We start from the raw sequence: 12,594 nt of genomic DNA, 5'->3' as shown, positions 1-12,594 counted from the left end.
ATTCCATCCTCCTATCCTGTCCTATCCTACCCTGCCTTCTATATGCAGACAGGCAAACTGACAGTCACAATATATTTCTTCCCTTCCTTGCATTAATTATAATGTATTTTAGTATTTATATAAACAAAATGTATGAAACTCAGCCTTCTATAAGCAAAATTGTTGGGTAATATATTGACTAAGGTTTGAGGATCATTCTCTGGATTTTCTGCATTTTTTTCCCTAATAATAACCTGTGAGTTTCCTGTATGTTGTACATTTTTATATCCTTTATAGATCTGTTGACTATTACCAAAAAATCAATTATATGTTTTTCAATGAGGAGGAAGCTTAAGAGTAATTTCATCTATTTGTCATGTTAAAAATGAAAATGCTACCAGATAGAGAAGGTAAGGGATTTTTTTTCATAACATAAATGAATAATAAGTGGGATTTAAAATAATTAGTAGTCATTTTAACATTAGTCTTCTGGTAAAGTTTACACCTTCTTTCCTTTATTCCTCTATTCTTTCCTTTATTCCCTCTTTTTTTGCTTACTTTGCATTTAGCCCATTCTTCTTTTTCTCTTTGTTTAAGGTAGAAGCTTTGATTATTGATTTGAGATCTTCCTACTTTTCTAATGTAGGCTTTTAAAGCTATAAATTTGCCTTTGAGTACTGCTTTCACTGCATCCCATAAATTTTGTTATGGTGTGCTTTTGCTTCCATTTAATTAAAATGTTTTCTAATTTCTTTTGTGATTTCATCTTTGACCCTTGGGATATATAGAAATGTTAAAACTTTCAAATATTTAGGGATTTCCAAAATCTATTTTTCTTTTTATTTCTAATTTAATTCTGTTTTGGTTAGGCAACACAATTTATATCATTTTTCATCCTTTTATATTTACTGAGATTTGTTTCCTGATCTCACATTAAGCCTATTTGGGGATAGGAGAGAGAAAGGAAAATTCCCAAGCAAAATGACATAGGACCCCCATTGTTCTTACCAGAAGTTCAGTAGTTTTTCTTGATAAACATTTCCTAATTTGTTAAATGACTAGTTAATTTCTACAGTCCTGAAACAGTTGTTTTTGGCAATTTTGTCCAGTTTTATAATTGATTTTTGTGGAGACTATTTGCCAGCCTACTCATTTAGCCATTCTCAAAGTTCCACCCCCAGATACTTTATATAATGGAGTACTCTTTCTTGGGGCCATAGGCTAACAGGTAGAAAATATGGGTGCATTTAGGACTAAACTTTGTACTACTGATTTAAAGTTTACCAAGCATTTAGAGGTGAGTTTGTGCAAAAACAGTTGAGGCTAATTTTTTGGGAAGATGAGACTTCAGCACAGTATTTAAAACTTTGAACAAGTGTATGGGTGATTGCATTAGCTGACAAGCCACTCTGTTCAGAATAATCTTGTCTGAGGTGCCAGTCAGCAACCCGAGCTCGCTGTTATGGAAACTCTATTTGGAGTAGAGTGGTGTCAAAAAGTGGTGTTTGTAATACAAAAATTGTATTCATCCTTTATAAATTCTTGAAATCCAGACTCTGTGAAAAATAAAACAGTGCTTTTGTGGATTATTGAGCAGAAAATCATCATGAGAAAAATGAAGTCTTAGGTTGTTCTGGGAACCATTTGCAAGGCAGATTTGAGAGGGGCTTGAATGGTGTTCTAAGAGGTACTACTGAGGTGTGTAGACCAGTGAGACAAGATTAGTGGCAGGCGGTTGAACTAAGTACAAATTGTCTTGGACTTTTGCCTTTAAAATATTTGTGTAATAACCATGGTGATATTTGTGAATTATAGCTTTCTAATCTGTAAAATAGGGTGAAAATTTATTTTCACTGTCTATTTTACACAGTGATGAGGATTATGATATTGGAAATAGAGATGAAAAAAACAATCTGAACACTATCTAGAGAGAGGTGGCACAAGGTGATGCTTATCAATAGGAAATCAAAGTAGAAGATATTTGAAAATCACCCATAGACTAGTCCGGTGAGACCTGAAAGGGGTAGTTGGAAAAAGGACTTGACCATCATAAGTAAAAAGATAACATTTGAAAGCCTAGTTGAAAGTGTGGAGGTAGACTGTCATAAATGTGATGATTATGTCTATTTTCAGATCATTGACTCACATTTTCCTATTCAACATCCAAAAAAATTGAAATGATGGATATGAAAGTGATATACTTCTTTTTACAAATAATAAAATTATATTACTAATACCTAATATGTAACTGTTTGTCTAGTTCTAAGAATGATTTAAGGATTACCTCTTGTAGACAAAAAGATATTCCATCATAAAAATTTCTCTAACTCGTATTGTTTTTTAAGTCTCAATTATCACTGACCTTTTTAAAAATATCACTGTCATCTTAGGCTGAAAGCCATCTATTAACTGACAACAGAATAGTCTTTTAAAAACATGTTTGTTCATGTCACTTCTTCATTGACTCATGAACCCTGACTGGATAGTTCAGTAGGTGATGCCACATAATATTGGAATTAATGTCACTTGGACTGAGAAAATAACATATTTTCCATCTTAATTCCACATTAATTTATAATGGGATTCCTGGAATCTTATTTTAATACCAAAATGTGAAAGTATCTTCTAACAGTAATCAGTGTCATGAAATTCTGAGATGATCATTTTCCAAAATACTGATTTTGGGAAGTTTATTTTCTGTCTTTTGTTATAAACATCCTGATAAGAAACATAGGCAGTAATAATCAGTATGTTATTTGAAAGGCTTGAGGATGTAGAGTCTGAATTTGGCTTTTTTGCATTCCAATTCTAGCCTTGCCGTTAATATCCATACCAACCTCAGAGAATTGTTTTAAAGGTTAAATGTGAATTCAACCTGCCAAAAAAGTAAGAATTTTACATATAAATAGAAATGTATGTAAATTATTTATACATATATCTATTACACATAATAATATAGCAATGTATTTTATAAATATGTAAAAATGTGTGTATGTATATGTATAGACACAGACTCACATTTTCTGTGTGTGTGTTTGTGTGTGTGTGTGTGTGTGTGTGTATGTGTATGTATCTATCTCTTTCTTTCACTTACTGCTCCACAGCTGGAATGCAGAGGTTAGCTCTGTGAGTGCTATTTTCATCTGTTCAGTTCACTCCTGAATTCATACCAACTAGAGCAGTGCATGGCATTGAGTAAACATTTGATGAATGAATGAAGTTTCTCTACTTTTTAAACTTTCTATTTTAGGATTAGAGAATATACCTTGAACATTCATATTTATCGTGTATTCCAGTTTTTTTGTGATTGATAAATGTCATTTTTATTTTATTTTCCATTTTGGAGATCTTATATATGTGATTGCTTTACAAAGTTTGATTTAAAGCAAAAATTAATTTAACTTTTAATTTTTAGTTAAAGCAATCTAGTACTCGAACTCAAAACATTTCTATCTAATTCTCAAGACCTAGAGTGAGTTGCAATAATTTCTGGTGCATTGCTTTTTATGTCACTTTAGAACCATATGGAACTATAAAGTAATGAAGCTATGAACATATATTTGCAGGCATTTATTTCTATCCAAAATAAATTACATTTTTTGTCTTTCCTCAGTGCTTTGCTCCTAAATAATCACATTGCTCAAAACAATATTTTTAGTAGCTCCTTTTAAAAGATCCCCTTTAGATCAAGTTTATTAATTACAGAAGAAATTCAGTCATTACTTTTTATTGATAGAACAGTATCATTTGATATAATACCTTTTCCTGACCTTCTTGCAGTTTTCTTTTCTATTTTCTTTACCCTCCTGCTCGCCTTTTTCTTTCTGGTGTTTTCCCTCACACCTGGTTGCCTTCTCATAGCAGGCTAAGTGCCTCTATGTAAGCGTGTCCTTGGTTGGAGCCGTCTGCTGACTCTCAAGTGTCATAAGTGGCTGTAATTGAGAGAGGCATTGAGATGTTGAATAGCCAAAGTGTAAATGGAAGATTCTCTGTCCTTACCTATAAAAAGAAAAAGAATATATAAAGGTAGCTATACAAAGAAATTCAAAGACACATATAATAGTGTACTTTTGTTTTTGGTCTCAATTTATATGCAGCCAATACAGACAGTTTCCAATAAACAAGTTTGTGTGTGTGTGTGTGTGTGTGTGTGTGTGTGTCTGTGTGTGTTTAATTAAGAAATGGAAATGTTTTGTTTACCCAGTCAGCATTTTGTGGCGCTGTTAGGTGTTTGGTTCTTTAGAAAGGGGTGATACAGATTGAAGAAGCCACAGTCTCTGTTCTCTAGCAATTCATATTATAGTGTAGCTTTCAGCAAAATAGAGAAATGTACAAAGAGGTATAGGAGTGTCAGGGAAGATAAGATTGGTTTTATCTGTGGTGGAGTGGGTTTGGTAGTATCAGGGAGAACTTTGTGAAATTAGTTATGCTTGGATGTCAGAATGTATTTCCCAGATGGGAGGGAAAAAATTAAAGATCTTAAAGGTGATAGTATTGTAGGCAAACCTGTAGAGAACAACCCATGATTGTTTAGATATGTAGAACATTTGAAGATGAGATACGCCAGTTCTTCAAAAACCAGGGAAAAAAGTGACAGCCAATAATTATTGAGAGATCATTCTAGCACGCTAGAATGATCATCCAGTGAAATTTAAGCAGTTGATTAAAAATTTGTTTTTCCTGCCCAAGCAGTCAAGTGTGGCATTCAAGTATGAACTTGAATTGTTCTTGTGGTACAAATACCTCACTAATTGGGCAAATACAAGTGGACACTCACTCCAAAAGATACAGTGAGTTTCATTGCTTTAATATTTTTTAAGTCCCTGAACAAAATATAATGCTTTTATTAGTGAATAGCTTTCACTAATTTGTTTTCATTTTATATCATAGTATATCTTATTTTAATCAATAGTGATTTGGTAAAGTAGAGCTCAACTTTAATTTTATGCTATTGACTTTCTGCCCTGTATCTCATTCTTTATCCATTTGGGAGCAAAATTCTAGAATAGATAATGGATTTTGTCACTGTTTAGCATATATATAGTTACTTAACCTCCTGATTGCATACTACCACTAATAGCATAAACAAATAGTAAATATAATAATATTTAAATAATACAAAGAGCTTTGTGTAAAGCTCTTTGTGTAGTAACTAAAACTAGTAACTAAAACTAAAAAGCTTTGTGTAAAGCTCTTTAAATAGACCTACTAGAACATTCAAAAATTGATATGGCCTGTTGCAAAACCATTAGAAAATATTAAATATCTAAAGAAAATACTTTGAAGGATAATACTATTTTCTGGGTATAAAAAGTCTGTTTTATTGTTTGTTTAATAAAATAAAAAAATTATGGTAATTTAAAGAAAATAAAAACTCAAATGCCTCTATAAATCTTTCATTTAAATAAACTTACATTTTTGTTTATTTCTTTCTATTTTAATCCAAATTTATTTAGATTATTGTGAATAAATAGATTACAGTATTTGTGTCTGTATGCATAAATAAGGGTGTGCGTATGTATATGTGTATGATTAGATGTGCTAAGGTGCTTCTCAATTTGTTTTCTATGCCTGTTACCTAATGGCAAAAGTGGTAAGACTAATCCCAGTATCTTAGCTAGAAGAGCCTGTGGCAAGAAATAGGGACATTTCTTGGAAATAGCAAAATTTATATTAAAAACTATTATATTCTTTTTATTAGGAAAAGAAATCTAGCTACCAAATCCATCAATTTTCCCAGTAAACATTATAATAAATTAGATAGTCTAGGAAGATGTGTCATCTGCATCCTAAATTTCCTCTACATACCATAGTTCTGCTGTGAGACCTCAGGCATTGTGGGAAATAATAGACTTGACAATCAACAAGAAATATTCAAATAGTTCTACAACTGTAACCATAAAAGAGAATATTTAATTTTTCTCATCATCAAATTAAATATTTTTTTCTTTTTTTTCAGAAATGTTTAATTTGGTAAATCGGAGGAAAAAAACATGGATTTTTAGCAATTGAAGAGCAAATTAAGGTAATTAGTAGATTGTTATTGCCAACCATATAATTTCAAAATTTATTTAAAAATATTTACATTCAAGTTAATATATTATTTTATGAGTCTTTATCGTATTGAAACATCAGCATATTTGTAATGTGTTACTAAAATGGTATTTTTGGAAAATAAATTGCCATTTCTTGTTATACATTTTCCAAAAATCATATTTCTTGTGAACAAATTATAAGTGATCTAATTAAAAATATTGCTATTGTGAGGAAATATACTCCAGCTATATGAAAAATAAATGAGCTAAAAATAACAGTTTTAGTAGGTCTCCTTTTCAGAAAGACGCATATGTTTTATTACTTTCTTAACTAATGTAGAATAACCATATTGAGTTTTTTTCAGTTGCTACATGTACACTAACACAATGTGTTGGTCATTTTTCTTTAATTCATTCAGTTTTCAATTACATATAATGTTGAATATAAATATTAGGTAATAAAATATATTCTTTTGGTAGCAACACGATGTTTAATATTAAGCAAATTGCTTTAAAAATTATGTTGTTATTCATCAGAAATATGTTTATGAAGTCCAGTATAAAACATTTCAAGCAGTGTAACTTTAAGTCAATATCCATATTTACATCTTCCCCAGAAAATCATAGAAGGCAAAACAGGCCCGCATATTAATCAATCAACAGTTCAATGAGAATTCCCTCTTTTCTTGAAGGTACTGAAAGTAATTCCTGTAAAGTTACTTTGTAAAGTTTAGCATGTACGTTATTATAAATACAGAGCCTAAAATTTGAAATACCAACTTTCTTATTGTTCTTCATATTAAAATGATTTAAGTTCATTTCATTTTGAATTATTGACATAATTGATACATACTTTAATTGCTATAATCTGTTTTCAGATATTCCATACTTTTTTCTGAGCTTTAAGAGTAAAAAGCAACTTAAAACTGTAAAAATATTGCACTTGCCTTTCTATGCACTACATTTTCCAGCTAATGTTTTGTCTTTTAAATATTTTTGCTTTAATTTCTTTGTCATTGTTTTCTTCCCTGTATTTATTTCTATATGCAAGCAATGTTGTTCCTGTTTTACAGAAGAGATATGATTGAATCTCTTTCATTTAGAATTTCTTGTCAGTGTTTTCTTCTTCACACTCAGTCACATTTGCGAATAATTAATATTATTTCCTTCTTTCAGAATAGATGTGATTGACTCTCTTTCATTTATATTTATTAGCTTATTTATACATTAACAACTAAATTTGGCAGACATTCTTTTACAAAGTTGAATATGTAATAGTTTATTTGGTACTCAATGTTGGTGAAATAAATCAATATACAAAACACGCTCATGCAATCATCCTGTTTACAAAAATTAATCCAAACAAACTTAGATATGTTTGCTGTGGACATATTAAAAACTAGTGAGAAAGATGAAGTACCGCAGATAGTATTGTGCACATTTTGAGAGTTCCTGACAGACTGCTGAAGAAAGAAAGGTGGGAGCAGTTCCCTTCTGCTGGAGGCGCCAAAACCTTCAGAGAAGCTGTGAAATTCACGGAGGAGTTGTTGTGACAGGGAAGGTGAGGTTACACATTCCAGGCCCACACACTATTTTGTGAAAGAGCAAGGGATGGCCATTGAAGGATTGCTGTTTCCATTGTGGCTGAAGGATTACGTATATGGTAAGACAATGTTAGGAGAGGAGTCAGGCGAAATTGGCTTGGAACAGTCCGTGAAGTATCATGTTTGCCTTACAAAAGCTTAATTTTCTATTCTAGATGCCCCCGGAGTGTTCAAAAGTATTCAGGGGGATGTTGGAATAAAATTTCAGAACATCTCCTGATATTTATTTTCTTTATGAAAAATCAGAAAGCGTTACGGCTAAATAATATTTAATTTAATAACTGCCGCAGGTCCCAAATATGAAGTTTATGGAGAAATCATAGGGATTGTTGCCCTGTTAAATGTTTGGCAGTTTTGTTTTCTAATATTTTAATTGAGATATAATTCATATACCATAAATTTACCATTTCAAAGTATACAATTCACTGCTTTTTTAAACTATATTCACAAAGTTGTGCAGCTATCACTGCTCTCTACTTTCAGAATATTTTTATTTCCCCAGAAGGAAACCTTGTATCCATTAGCAGTTACTTTTCATTCCACTCTTGCCCCACCCTGTGGCAACCACTAACATACTATCACTGAGGCTCTACCACATAAATAGAATCATATGTTTGGCCTTTTGTATCTGTCTTTTTCAGTTAGTATAATGCTGGCAAGTTTCACCCTTGTTGTAACATGAATCATTACTTCATTTCTTTTATGACTGAATAATATTCCATTATATGGATATACACCACATTTTGTTTATCCATTTTTTAGTTGATGGACTTTTTGAAATGTTTAAGCTCTTATGATTAACTTTACTTTGGAGATTTCTGTACAAGCTTTTGTGTAGGTGTATGTATTTATTTCTCTTGGATATATATACCTAGGGTTGAATTTCCTGGGTCACATGTTAACTGTATGTTTAGCTTTCTTAGGAACTTCCAAATTGTTTTCCAAAGTGGCTGCACCATTTTACATTTCCACTAGAACTGTGTGAGTGTTTCAGTTTTGCTGTATCCTTGCCAAAAGTTGTTATGTGTGTCATTTTGATTACAGCCATCCTATTGGATGTCAAGTGGCTACTCATTGGGGTTTTGATGGTGGTGATTGTTTGAAAGGGTATTTTACTGTACTCATGTTGCATGTATTTGGTTAAGTGCATTTATGGAATTACTATCATTTTTAACTAAACTAGTCCTCACATCTAGAAAATAGCTTTTATGTAGCCCTAACGTCAAAATTTGAAAAATGAAGATTATTTTACTAATACCTGACCAAGGCAACATTAAGAAAATGGCAGCTGATATTTCCCGTACTTCTATTATAGGTTATTTTTCAGTTTCATTATATAACATAAACACTACTCAGATTTATTAAGGAGCTAACCAAAAACTTAAAATAATCAAGAAGACTATGAAATATGGATTTGACTCTTAAATTCTAAGTGATTAAACTTGTCCTAAGAATATATTTTGTTTTGAGGTATAAGTTAATGATAGTACACAGCAAAATAAATATTAAGATTTGTAATAAATTAACATCTAGAACATACCTGTAAAACCTCTGGTTTTGTTCAGCAGGGTTTATACTCATGGTCAATCTAGCAATTTACAAATTTTTACTAAACTTTATGATAAATCTTTAGAAGCCTTATTTGAGATTTCTTGCAGGGAAGGAATAAAGTCATTAGAGAAAGTGTAGCTCTTTCTGCTGTGGTAAAAATGGCTGAAATCACATGAGAAAAATATGGCAACAAATAAAAATGTATTACTTTATCAGCAAATATTTTTAGAAGATGACATAGAAAACACTGCCTTAATCAGAAAAAAGAAGTATTAGAATGGATTATATAAGATGAGAAATTCAGTCTTCATTTGGACAAAATGTATGTATTTCCAACATGTGTCAATTTATATTTGCTAGATTGTATTTTTTAAAGGCTGGTTTATTGATACCTATTTTATATATAATGAATTCAGTCTTTGCAACGTATGAATGTGTTTTGACAAGCACATAAAGTTGTGAAAATATCACCAAAATCAAGATCCAGAACATATATTGGGGGACCTGCCCCAATAACCACGTAGGTTCTTTTCTATTTTTTCCTAAACATTGGCCAGCTTGAGAAATAAAGGGACAGAGTACAAAAGAGAGAAATTTTAAAGCTGGGCATCCGGGGGAGACATCACACGTTGGTAGGTTCCGTGATGCCCCACAAGCCACAAAATCCAGCAAATTTTTATTAGGGATTTTTTAAAGGGGAGGGAGTGTGCGAATAGGTGTGGGTGACAGACATCAAGTACTTAACAGGGTAATAGAATATCACAAGACAAGTGGAGACAGGGCGAGATCCCAGGACCACAGGACCACAGGACCGAGGCGAAATTAAAATTGCTAATGAAGTTTCGGGCACCATTGTCATTGATAACATCTTATCAGGAGACAGGGTTTTGAGATCGACTGGTCTGACCAAAATTTATTAGGCGGGAATTTCCTCTTCCTAATAAACCTGGGAGCGCTATGGGAGACTGGAGTTTATTTCATCTCTGCAGCCTTGACCATAAGAGAGGACCACGCCCCGGGGGGCCAGTTTAGAGACCCACCCCCAGGTGCGCATTCTCTTTCTCAGGGATGTTCCATGCTGAGAAAAAGAATTCAGCGATATTTCTCCCATTTGCTTTTGAAAGAAGAGAAATATGGCTCTGTTCCGCCCGGCTCACTGGCGGTCAGAGTTTGAGGTTATCTCTCTTATTCCCTGAACAATTGCTGTTATTCTGTTCTTTTTTCAAAGTGCCCAGATTTCATATTGTTTAAACACACATGCTGTACAATTTGTGCAGTTAATGCAATTATTACAGGGTCCTGAGGCGATATACATCCTCCTCGGCTGACAGGATTAAGAGAAGTAAAGACAGGCATACGAAATCACAAGGATATTGATTGGGGAAGTGGTAAGTGTCATGAAATCTTCACAACTTATGTTTAGAGATTGCAGTAAAGACAAGCATAAGAAATTATAAAAGTATTAATTTGGGGAACTAACATGTCCATAAAATCTTCACAATCCATGTTCTTCTGCCATGGCTTTAGAGGGTCCCTCCATTTGGGGTCCCTGATTTCCCACAACAAACATATCCATCATCATCCACCCCTCTCCCACTATCAGCTCTGGGGGCCTCTGGACTCCGTTTTAATAATAAAATACACAAAACAACTGAGAGGAAATAAAGAGCTCAAATTTTGAAGACAGAGTCAACAGAGGACCTTGGGCATGGTATTTATCCTCTCTTTGCTTCACTTTCCTCACCTGCATAATTGGGTTAACAATATGATCTACCATACAGCATTTAGAATAGAACAGTCCCTATCTTAAGGACTACGTAAGTGTTTGTAAAATACACTACAGTTTTTTGAGCCTCAAAAGGAAAGATGTGCTGGAGAAGGTCTATTTTCCACAGGAAATGACCTCTTTGAATGTATTTAAACACACAAGGTGAAACCAAAGTTTTCAAAATAAGAAATCCTATACACTAACATCATTCTCACAGAAGCTTGGGTTAATGGCTCCATTCTTACAGTTCTTTGAGCACAAATTATTGGAGTAATTCTTTAATCTTGTATCGCACACATTACACATCCATCAGCATATTCTGTCTGACCACTTCTAAACACCTCTTAGGCTACTACCTTTGTCCAAATCACAGTCCTCTTCTGCGTGGATAATTACATCACCCTCCTGTTTTCCTTGCTTCACTGTTCTCACAGACAGCAAATGGAGACCTGTTCCATCTTCAACCTTCTCTGCTCTCCAGCTGCCCTGGCTTTATTGCTGTGTGTGGAACACACTAGGCCACTCTACCTAAGAGCGTGGGCCTTTCTACTGATCAGTCTCCCCAGTTATTCACGTGGCTTGTTTCCTAGACTTCAGGTATTCTCTTCTCATGGCAGCCTTCCCTGCACATTCCTATTTAAAATGGAAACTGTTTGGGAGTACCCTCTACCCCCATCTTCTGCCTTATTTTTTCTCCAGAGCATATATTACCACATTACACAAAATTTGTTTATTGCCTCCTTCCATTATTTTATGTATTCTAAATATTTCCTCTTTATAGCGTCCTTTTAATTTCTGTTTTTATGTGTCTTTTATATTGCAACATTGGCTTTGCTCATGGATTTGTATATTAGAAAGATAACTCTGGAAGCAGCATGCATGATCATGTGACTGGAGGCAGGTGGATTACCCAGGAAATATTTGCAATAACTTAGGTGAGGTATGAGAAAGATCCAGTTTAACAGAACAACAATGGGGATTGAGTGGGAGTAACACATTTAAGACCATTTAGAAGGCAATTGATAGATCTTAGTGACTGTTTGCATTTGAGTAGTGAGAGAAAAGTTGAAATCAGGAAGGAATCACAGGTTTGAAAGTGGCAACCCTGTTTGTGATGGGGCCATTTATTGAGCAGTGTAGGGAGCAGAATTCTTTGCTTATTTGCTTTTATACACTTTTTATACAGTAACGATGTAATGTCTTCACAGAAATAGTAATGTCTGTTTTTTTACAGAAATAATATCCAGAGCTAGATGTTAATTTTCATCTCTAGGTAGGAGTGATTTCTATAAATTTAACACTTTAAACTGAAGGTCATTAATTGTCTCGCTTTTTTACCCCTTTTTTATAGAAATTTAAAAAAGAAGTTTTGGTTCGCTATGAGATTATGTTTTCTAATTAATTTCAAAACCACAGTCAGAATGTGAGGGATGTAAAAACTGCATATGGGCAGGGTAAAAGCACATTAATTATTCAGACAGTCATTCCTGCTTATTCCACTCTTGGAGATATGATGGCTGTCAGAATCTGTCAGCTGTATATAGTTAGTGCCCTTCAGAATTTACATGCATGAATGGTGACCTTTAGAAATCTACATAAAGATAAGTCTGGCATTCGAATGATAGCTGCCAGTCAGTTGAGCAAAGTAAAAGTTGTC

The 12,594-nt window shown here is 33.2% G+C and overlaps 1 protein-coding gene across 22 annotated transcripts in view; it reads left to right on the top strand.

Annotated features, from left to right (window-relative positions):
- The window catches only part of ADGRL3 (adhesion G protein-coupled receptor L3), an 871,587-nt gene that overhangs the window by 181,533 nt on the left and 677,460 nt on the right, over positions 1–12,594 (top strand). For 18 of the 22 annotated variants that reach the window (XM_030818870.1, XM_030818878.1, XM_030818884.1 and 15 more), the window contains one exon: positions 5,939–6,004. The exons of 3 other annotated variants lie outside the window; for them this stretch is intronic. The gene's annotated coding sequence lies outside the window, so the exon portion shown is untranslated. Of the gene's footprint in view, positions 1–5,938; positions 6,005–6,216; positions 6,707–12,594 lie in introns of those variants that run through there. One more of the 22 variants, XM_030818865.1, reaches the window with a different exon arrangement.

The sequence above is a fragment of the Nomascus leucogenys genome, chromosome 9 (genome assembly GCF_006542625.1).
Source record: "Nomascus leucogenys isolate Asia chromosome 9, Asia_NLE_v1, whole genome shotgun sequence".
NCBI lineage: Eukaryota > Metazoa > Chordata > Mammalia > Primates > Hylobatidae > Nomascus > Nomascus leucogenys.
The sequence above is the reverse complement of the archived record's forward strand: the minus strand, read 5'-3'. Positions and strand labels throughout refer to the sequence as shown.